Genomic DNA, 8,962 nt, shown 5'->3' with positions numbered 1-8,962 from the left:
CCATGATAACAGCAACTAACACAGAGATGATAACAGCAGCTAACAGAGAGAGCACTGGCTGAGCCACGTGCTGTTTTATATGCTTTGCATATATAAACTCAGTTGATTCTCACAACTGCTCTATGAGATAAGTACTCCTATCGTCTCATTTTACAGACAAGCACATGGAGGCACAGAGAGGCTGAGTGACTTACCTAAGGGCACACAGCTGCTAAGGGGTAGAGTTGGGAGTTGAACACAGGCAGGCTGGTGCATGTGTTTTAATCTGTCTGGTTTGGCCCCCAGGCTCAGCGAGGGGAAGGGCCTTCCCCCAAGTCTCAAAGGAGTAGCCCCTTGAGGCTCCTGAGCCCCTGGCTTGTCTTCTTTCTCCCAAACCTGGCACAGTGTCATGCAAGGCTCAGGGCATGTGTCTAGAACCTGATGGATACATGCAAGACAAGAGGTGACTGGACACCCTCGGTCATCCTGTGCGTTGGCTGTGGTTCCTCAGGTGTGAGCTAGAGGAAGGCACCAGGGGTGGGCAGGAACGCTTGTGGTTTGGTGACTGTCATCCAGGGGCCCAGGCAGCACCTCCTGCTCTGTCTTCCTCAATGGAACAGGACCCTGGAACCCCCAGGGACCAGCAGCTTTCCTTCTCTGTCTCCCTTCCCAGGTGATTGAGGTGGGGGGGGCAGTGCTGGCCTCCCATTGACCCGAGCTGTCTCAGGTCAGCTAGGACCAGCCTTTCCTTTTGCTGTCCCAGGCCCTTCTGGAGGACGGAGAACTCCGTGTGCTGGTTCAAGTCTGGAATGAGAACCTTTATCTGTCATGGGTTTCACTGGGAGGAGGCATGCATCACAGGGGCCTTTGCAAGCTCAGGTGAATGGAAGAGTATGTTAGGGGATGCACTTCCATCTCTCTTGGGGCCCACTGGCTATGGGAGGAGGCCCAGGAGGGTTGGGGCATTCCATTATTACTTGGGTGATTTCACTGGAAGTTCTTTTGAAGTGGTTTCCTTGACTCAGTGGGGTTGAGTCACCACGTAAACAGAATTGGCAGGGGCTGGGCTCGAGTGGGACACAGACAATGTGGCCTGGGTCAGTCCCAAGGGTCACCAGGCTGGATGCCTCCCAGGGCTTCTGCTGTGGCTTCCACTTGCACCCCTCTGCTGACTCCTGGTTATCTTCGGAGTCTTGCACCTATGTGATCTGTGGACCACATACCCTGGGGGCTTGTTAGAAATGCAGAATCTGCGTCCCCCCAAGTCTGCTGACTCAGAACCCACTCTTTGACCAGATCCCTGGTAATTAATTCCCTCACAGTAAAGAATACACTTATATCACCTTCAGCCCACAAACCCATCTAAACCTGGCCTTAAGCTCCGCTTTTCCATGTCACTCGACTTTCTCTGGGTCCTCTTAGGGCCTCTGCACAGGCTCACACTGGGGTAGCTCGCATGAATTTGTGGTCAGTGCCCCGCTGTCCTGTGGATGTGGGGGCAGGCTGAGTCTCCAGTCCTCCTTAGCCTGGACCTCTCTGTGAGGTGGAGGAAGGTCCTTGACACCGTTTCTCCCTCTACAGTGGCCCAGCTCAGCGCTCTGAACTGCCTTAGGTTTCAGGGCAGGGTTGGGTGGAAGTGCCTTCAGGGGAACCTGGGGAAATTGTCCCCTCCCTTGGATTGGGCCAGGGCAGAGAGTGAGGGTCTGCAGCGGGCATCGAAGTGTGCTCAGTTGAGATGAGACTCCTGTTGGCCCAGGATCTTATTGTGAAACCCCAGAGGTAGATGACACCTAACTCCTGCCCCTTAGCTCTACAAAGGCACCGGCTTTCAAAGGATACTGCTAGAAAGGAAGGACACCTCGTGATGTTGTGGGAGAGTGACTCCTTTTGCTGTTTCCCGACAGTTCTGACCACACAGGCCTTTGAGACAGTAGCTGAGGAGACAAAGCATGACCAAGACGATGTCGTCTTTGGTCCCTTTTTTCCCCCTTAATGATGTCCAAGGTCCTGGGAACATTGTGAAAAACTGGGCCCTGTCCAATTTTAACCACTGCCCCCCCACCAGCTCCTAGGAGCCTTGCCAGCTGTCTGGGGTAGGGTAGGGGGTGATGCTCAGAGAGACAGATAAAGATGTCAGGCCGCCCGGGTCAGGCCCCAGAGCCGTCAGGACTTTGGGGACAGGGAAGAGGAACAGAATCTGTTGGTCGGCTGGTGGACTGCCCCAGCTAGGGAGGGAGATGGGAGGAGAAGGGAAGAGTGGCTGCCAAGTTTAATTAACAGTGGAGATTTGCCTTAGGGGAGGGGAGAGAGGGTTTGAAGAGGAGGACCGTTTCCTGGAATATGGGGCGCTGCTGATGGCAGTAATGAGAAAGAGACAAGGCGTTCTGGCAGCAGCGACTGCTGGCGCTCAGACTGCCTGCGCCCAAGCAGGGTTGGGTTGTGCACTGAGATTTCTGGAAGTATGAGTGGGAGAGTTTATTTGTGCCTGCTTTCCTGAGTAGGTGTCTTTTAAAAACAATCCACCAACATACCAGCCGGCTAGCCTTCCTTGTCCCCATACAGGAAAAAAAAAAAATTAAAAACATGGCAGTTGAGTTTAGAAAATAGGCATTGGCCTTGGGTTCTTGTTCTTTGAAAATATCAATGTATTGCCCAAATTGCATTTGACTTTACTTCACAGATCTTGAAGTAACACTTAACATGTATGATATAGGAAGAGAAATAAACATCACCAAAAATCAGTAATGCTCATGGTTATGTTGAATGCAGAGTAAAACTAATAGCGTGGGTCGAACTTGAAATACAGGAGTTCTAACATGGCTTATTCATTTTTTAGTAGGATCAGAGGATTTCAGGGCTGAATGGGGTTTCCTCTTTCATCTCCCTTCAAATGGTGTGCAAATTTCCCCCATGACATCTGTGCCAGGCGAGCTCTGGGCCTCCTAGGCTTCCTTTACTCCAGCCTTTCCACCCCGGGGCAGTGCATTCGGCTGTCCCGACCTGTTCAGAGCTGTAGCTTTCTGCAGCTTCTGCCTGCTGTTCTGCTGCTGGAGGCCAAAGAGAACAAACTTAATCCCTCTGACAGTCCTATTGGAAGACAAAAACACCTAGCCACCCCCCTTGTCATCCTCTTCAATCCCTACTAAACACCTTTAGGTTCTTTAAAGATTCTCAGGAAATTTGATAATGAGGCTACTGGTCATTTCTGGCCACTGTCCTACTTTTTGACGTTACCAAAATCCCTTTTTTCTTGTTTTCTTTTTTCTCTCCCCTTTTCATCTCTTTTTCTGATGGGCACACCTGCTAGCTTGCCTGCATGCCTTTACAGTAAGGCTGTCTGTCTCTGCCCTCCATGGGTGGCTCTCACCCCGCAGCGGAGGTCTCCCCTTTCCCCTTGGGGTTTCTCCAGTCCCCTTGCTGGTTTCCTCCCTCCACCTTAGAGCCTCCCCTTCCCATGAGTTTTCCTCCTCTTCTCACTCTCCCCTGTTTACCCCCATCTCTTCATTTCTCCTCTTTCCCTTCTGAGGGCGTGTGTATAGGGTGGCTAGTCAAGAGTTGAGATGGAAGAGAACCCCTATAGTGTGGCCCCCACATTTTTGGTTCTGGATCCCAAGATCTCATTAGTTCTTAGCGGCTTTCTGCCACAAAGCCCTAAGGCTTGTTCAAAGCCTTTACTGCAAAATCCCATCTCCAGCTCACCCACTGTGTCCAGCACATACACCTCTTCATTGTATAGTTCTTTTCGTTCCAAGAACAAAACGTTATGTTCCTCCTATTATCTTGTTTTATTTGACCTGCCATCCCTGAATGTTGTGCTTTTTCAACTCCCAGTTTAGTCTCATTTGGTTTGCCCTCCCTTTTAATTTTATGTCACCTGCAGTCTGGATAAGCAAAATGCACCTTCTGTTTCTATTAATCAGTGGGAAATATAATTGCTGAAATGGGGCAGGGGAGAGGACTGTATAAAGCATCTGAATCCCTTCATTTTACAGACAGGAAACAGAGTTCCAGAAAACCAAAGTGGCTTGCTCAGCATCACCCAGCTCCTCGTACCAGGACAGAGCTAGGTTCAGAAACTGGGTTTCTGGACCCTGAGGTTTTTCCTTATGCTGGGTGGGGAACATCTGGCATTAGAAATACTTGAATTCAAACCAAACCATGGTTTGTGTGTTCAAAACAAGGTCTTGTGTCCACAACCAGGAGTTAACACCACCACCAGCAAAAAGTGTGTGCTTCTCTCTGTCTTTAGTGACAGTGTAATTGCTCTTATTTTATGAGTAACTTTTAATAAGGGGGTGGACAGTGACTGAATTGTTAAGGACTGAGCTTGAATATAGTTAGAACATGAGAGCAGAACAGTTAGGAAAAGAACAAGTATTCAGCTGATGTTTAATTTTTGTTCTGTTACCCTCTGCATGGCAGCCAGAATCATATTGATAAAATGGGTAGGAAATCCCCAGATCCCTTTCAACCTGGGCTTGCCTGCTCCCTTGCTAAGCCTTTCCCAAGATGTCCTACAAGCAGCCATGTGACTGGCTCCAAGTCCCCTGTGCCTGCTGGGTAGCTGCAGAGTAGGGATGTGGCTGATAGGTACTGTGGAAGGCCGGCAAAAACACCGCAGCCCAGACCCTGCTGAACGCATCCCCTCTCCCCAGCCCCTTGATTCCGGATTTCCAGTTCCTAGTGTGGTGTTGGCTCTCACAGCCTGGTGTTGATTAAAGATCAGCTGGTCTGACAGTGGCTTGGGGTATGGACAAGTGACCCCTCTGGGGCTAGTTACAAATGGTCTCTGCTTCTGTCCCCAGGCTCCACCTACAGCGTCTTGTCCATCATGCCCTCGGACTCAGAAAGCAGCAGCTCCCTCAGCAGCGTGGGTGAGTACTGCCTCCGGGCACCCTCCTTCCTGGAGGACCTTAGACGGGCCAGGGTCTGGGTGTGAGCCAGGGCCCGCCTGGGTTTGCGGCATAGGAAGTTAGCCCTCCTTGTCAGGTTATTCATGGGGTCATCCGTCAATTCCATGCATATGTGCTCTCATCAGCAAGAATCTGGCTGTGGTGTTAAAAGGGAGGTGGGGGTGGGGGGCACGTGTTTTGCCATTATCTTTACTGCATCAGGGCATAGGCCTCTCAGTGAGCCCGTGGTGTCTCCAACCCAAAGGCCTTGTAGTGCTTCAGCAACCACTACCCATGAGACCAGCCCCCGTTGGGACTGTTCTCTGTCAGCAGGAACAGCCCACTGGGCAGTGTGTGGCCTTGGGGACAAGAGTAGCCAGTCCATGCTGAATTGGATATGTTTCCATGAACATGGGTCCCAGAAGCCTGTAAACTGAGGCCAGCCTTGCTGTCAGTTCACTGCAGACTAGCAGGAGGTCGCAATCGTCTCTCAGCCTTCCACACCCGTTCCCTGTGTCACATCCTCTCTGTTTAATGCCCCTAGTGTGGTTTCTGATGTCCTGACCTACCATTATGGATGGATACACCTTCAGTGGTGAGTCCTGGAGTTTTTGAGCCCAAAGGGCTCACAGAGGTCATGCAGCGCAATTATTTCTTTTTCTCTTATTTGGACAGATGGGGAAATTGACACTCAGAGGGAAGTCTCACACTTGAGATTCCAGAACTAGCCAAGAGGAAACTTACTGAACACCTCCAGTGTGCCCAAGGTGGCTGAGATGTAGTGGCGAATAAAGCAGACGTGGTCCAGATGCTTGTGGCCCTTAGGGTCTGTGGGGGAGACAGTTAAATAAGGAACTACAATGAGGGAGGTCCGTGTGATGAGAGAGGAAGACAGGTGCCAGCACAGGGGTTCGGTATTAGTTTCCTAGGACAGACTGGGTGGCTCACACAATGGACATTTATCGTGTCACAGTTCTGGAAGCCAGAAGTCTGAATGACAGTGTGGCTAAGGGCCTGCTTTCGGAAGGTGCTGGGAAGGATCTGTTCCAGGCTCTCCCCTAGCTTCTGGTGGTTTGGCTTGGCATTCTTTCATTTGTAGACACATTGCCCCAATCTCTGCTTCATGTTCACAGGACGTTCTCCCTGTGTGTGTTTGTCTGCCTCCAAACTTTTACTTTTAATAAGGAAACTGGTCATATTGGTTTAGGGGCCCATGCTACTCCCGTGTGAACTCCTCTTAACTTGATCATCTGTTAAGACCTTATTTCCAGATTTATGTCATTAGGACGTCACCATCTTCGGGGGTGGGCACAATTCAACTCATAACAGCACAATCCAGTCCGTGGCCCGCATCCTGTCTGGGGTGCACAGTTCAGAGCTCCTCACAGGCTTGTATGCAGTAGTCCCCCCATATCAGCAGTTTCATTTTCCGTGGTTTCAGTTACTCGCAGTCAATCATGCACCTGAAATACTAAATAGAAAATTTCAAAATTAAGCAATGCATAAGGTTGAGACGTGCGGGACATCATTCATCCCTCTCTCCAGCGTATGTGCTACATGTCCATTAGTCATCATCATGGTCTGCTCCTGACATCCAACCAGTGACATTGTCATGGCTCCGTGATGCAGGATTCACCCACATTGGATGGTCCTCCTTCTGAGGTATCTGCAGAAGGTTGTTAGGAGCCTAATGCTAAGTCACACTGCCCACGTCATTCACGTCACTATATCTCACATGTAGCCATGTTATCATCTTACGTCACCACAAGGAGAAAAAGGGTGAGTACAGTAGAGTGAGATTTTTTGAGAGAGAGAGCCACATTCTTTTAACTTTTATTATGTGTTGTTCTCTTGTATTATTGAAATAGAGAGAGAGACAGATTTTTAACTCAGTAGAGGGGATAACTTTGGGGGGGGGGAGATAAGATGGGCTTTGCTATGAAGTAGTGAGTTCCCTCACTGTGGAGGCATTCACATATTCTTGGTGGCCATTTGGGGGATCCTGGCAACCTTTTGGATGGTAGGACTACATCATCTTCAGAACATCATTCACCCTGAAATGCCAAGTGGAAAGACAAAAACCTTATTTTGAGTGGGACATGGGTGGCAAGGATTTTCTACAATGCTTACTGTGATTTTTGAACTTCCTGGCTTTGCACATCTTGGCGTTGATCTTGACGTCCCCCTGTGGCCCCCCTCAGTGCCCCCCACCCCCCTGTTGTGACAGGACCAAGGCACCAAGGCATTGCTTTCCACTCAGTTAGGCCTGCCCTTGATGGATCCCAGGCATGGTTGGCCTCACTCTTTGTAAGTTTCCTGTGTACTCAAACCTTCTTGCCCTTGATGGATCCCAGGCGTGGTTGGCCTCACTCTTTGTAAGTTTCCTGTGTACTCAAACCTTTCATGCAGGGAAGGGGGACAGGAATCTGGGAGGTGGTGTGGTGCGTTGCTGGTACCCTGGCCCAGGAGGCAGAGCTGAGTCTGCGTGGGGTTGCCATTTTGCTGACTGTGTAGTTGTTCTGGAAGTCAGTTTCTCAAGGGATGATCCTAGCTCATGGCTGGTAGGGAGCCATGGGGATTAACTAGTTGGGAAGGAATTGTGTTTTGCACAGAACCCAGCAGCTCAGCTGTGCTCGGCAAATGGCAGTTCTGACTGTGTTTTCTGTGTGGTTGGCTGCCCCTGGTCCTCATAGTGAAAGCAAGTGGCCTCATCCTGCTGGAGACTGAGACAGGCTGGGCATAGGGATGAATCTGGCATCCCCTTGTTCTGTCCTGCGTCCTCTTCTCTCTCCAGCTTCCCCAAAAGCCAAGAATGTATCTTTCTGTTCCCTCATTTGAAAAATGTGGGTGAAAATTCCTTATGTCCTGAGGGCGGGTGGCTGGGCCTGGTGATGCTTTTCAGTTCTGAAGCTGGACATCTGATGTTTCTCTGATACTTCTTGAGCTTGAAGATCGCAAACTTTGATGTTGTCAAGGTGTGGCTTGGTGTCCCTGGGGTCCTTTCAGGGGGCCCATGAAATCAAAACTGGTTTCATAATGATACTAGGATGTCACCTGCCTTTTACATTTTTGTCCTCACCTGGGTGTAGAGTGGAGTCTTCCAAAGGTTTCATCCAGGGTTGTAACATTTCACAGAGGTGAGATTCCAGCTGTCTCTAAGAAGCCACACATGAAACAGCCTTACAAAATTCAAAGCCGTGTCATGCTTCCCACTGTTTTGGGTTTTGTAATGAAAAGGGTAGTTAATTTTCCATAGAAAAATCTTATGTGAATATGTAGTAGATTTTTGGTTATTTAAAAATAAATTAGTAGGGGCCGGCCCGGTGGCGCACTGGATAAGTGCGCCGCTTGGGAAGCACGGCGGCGCTCCCGCCCGAGGGTTCGGATCCCACATACAGACCGGTTCCCGCTCAATGGCTGAGCGAGGCGCGGGAGCAACACCGAGGGTTGTGATCCCGTTGCCGGTCCCCGGTCCGGTACGGGGGCAACACTGAGGGTTGCGATCCGTTGCCGGACACGGAAAAAGACAAAAGACAACAAAAAAAAATAAAATAAAATTAGTAAATATTTAAAAATTCTTCCTTGGTTTTAATTTCTAATTTGGTAGATGATAGAAAAATACAGTCATTTTCAATACTTAGTCGTCATTTTTAAGAGCATACAGAGGTCCTAAGATCAAAAAATATACAAACTTTAATACCTTGGTGTATTACTCAGGGTTCTCTAGAGAGACAGAACCAATAGGATATGCACATAAATAGACAAGAGGAAATTTATAAGGGGAATTGACTCACACAATTGTGAAGGCTCAGGAGTCCCACCATAGGCCTTCTGCAAACTGGAAGCTGGTATGTGGCTCAGTGCAAATCCAGAAGCCTCAGAAGCAGGGAAGCTGATGGTGAGCTTCTCAATCCAAGCCAAAGGCCTGAGAGTTGGGGTTGCCACTGGTGTAAGTCCTGGAACCCCAAGGCTCAAGAGTCTTGAGTTCAGATGCTCACAGACAGGTGAGAAGACTGTGTTCGAGCTGCAATGGACGGTGAGAGATGCTCGCCTTTCCCTCCGTTCTTGTTCTCTCGGGGCCACTCGTGGAT

This window comes from Galeopterus variegatus, unplaced genomic scaffold (genome assembly GCF_000696425.1).
Source record: "Galeopterus variegatus unplaced genomic scaffold, G_variegatus-3.0.2 Scaffold6319, whole genome shotgun sequence".
Taxonomy (NCBI): domain Eukaryota; kingdom Metazoa; phylum Chordata; class Mammalia; order Dermoptera; family Cynocephalidae; genus Galeopterus; species Galeopterus variegatus.
Note: the sequence above shows the minus strand (reverse complement) of the source record.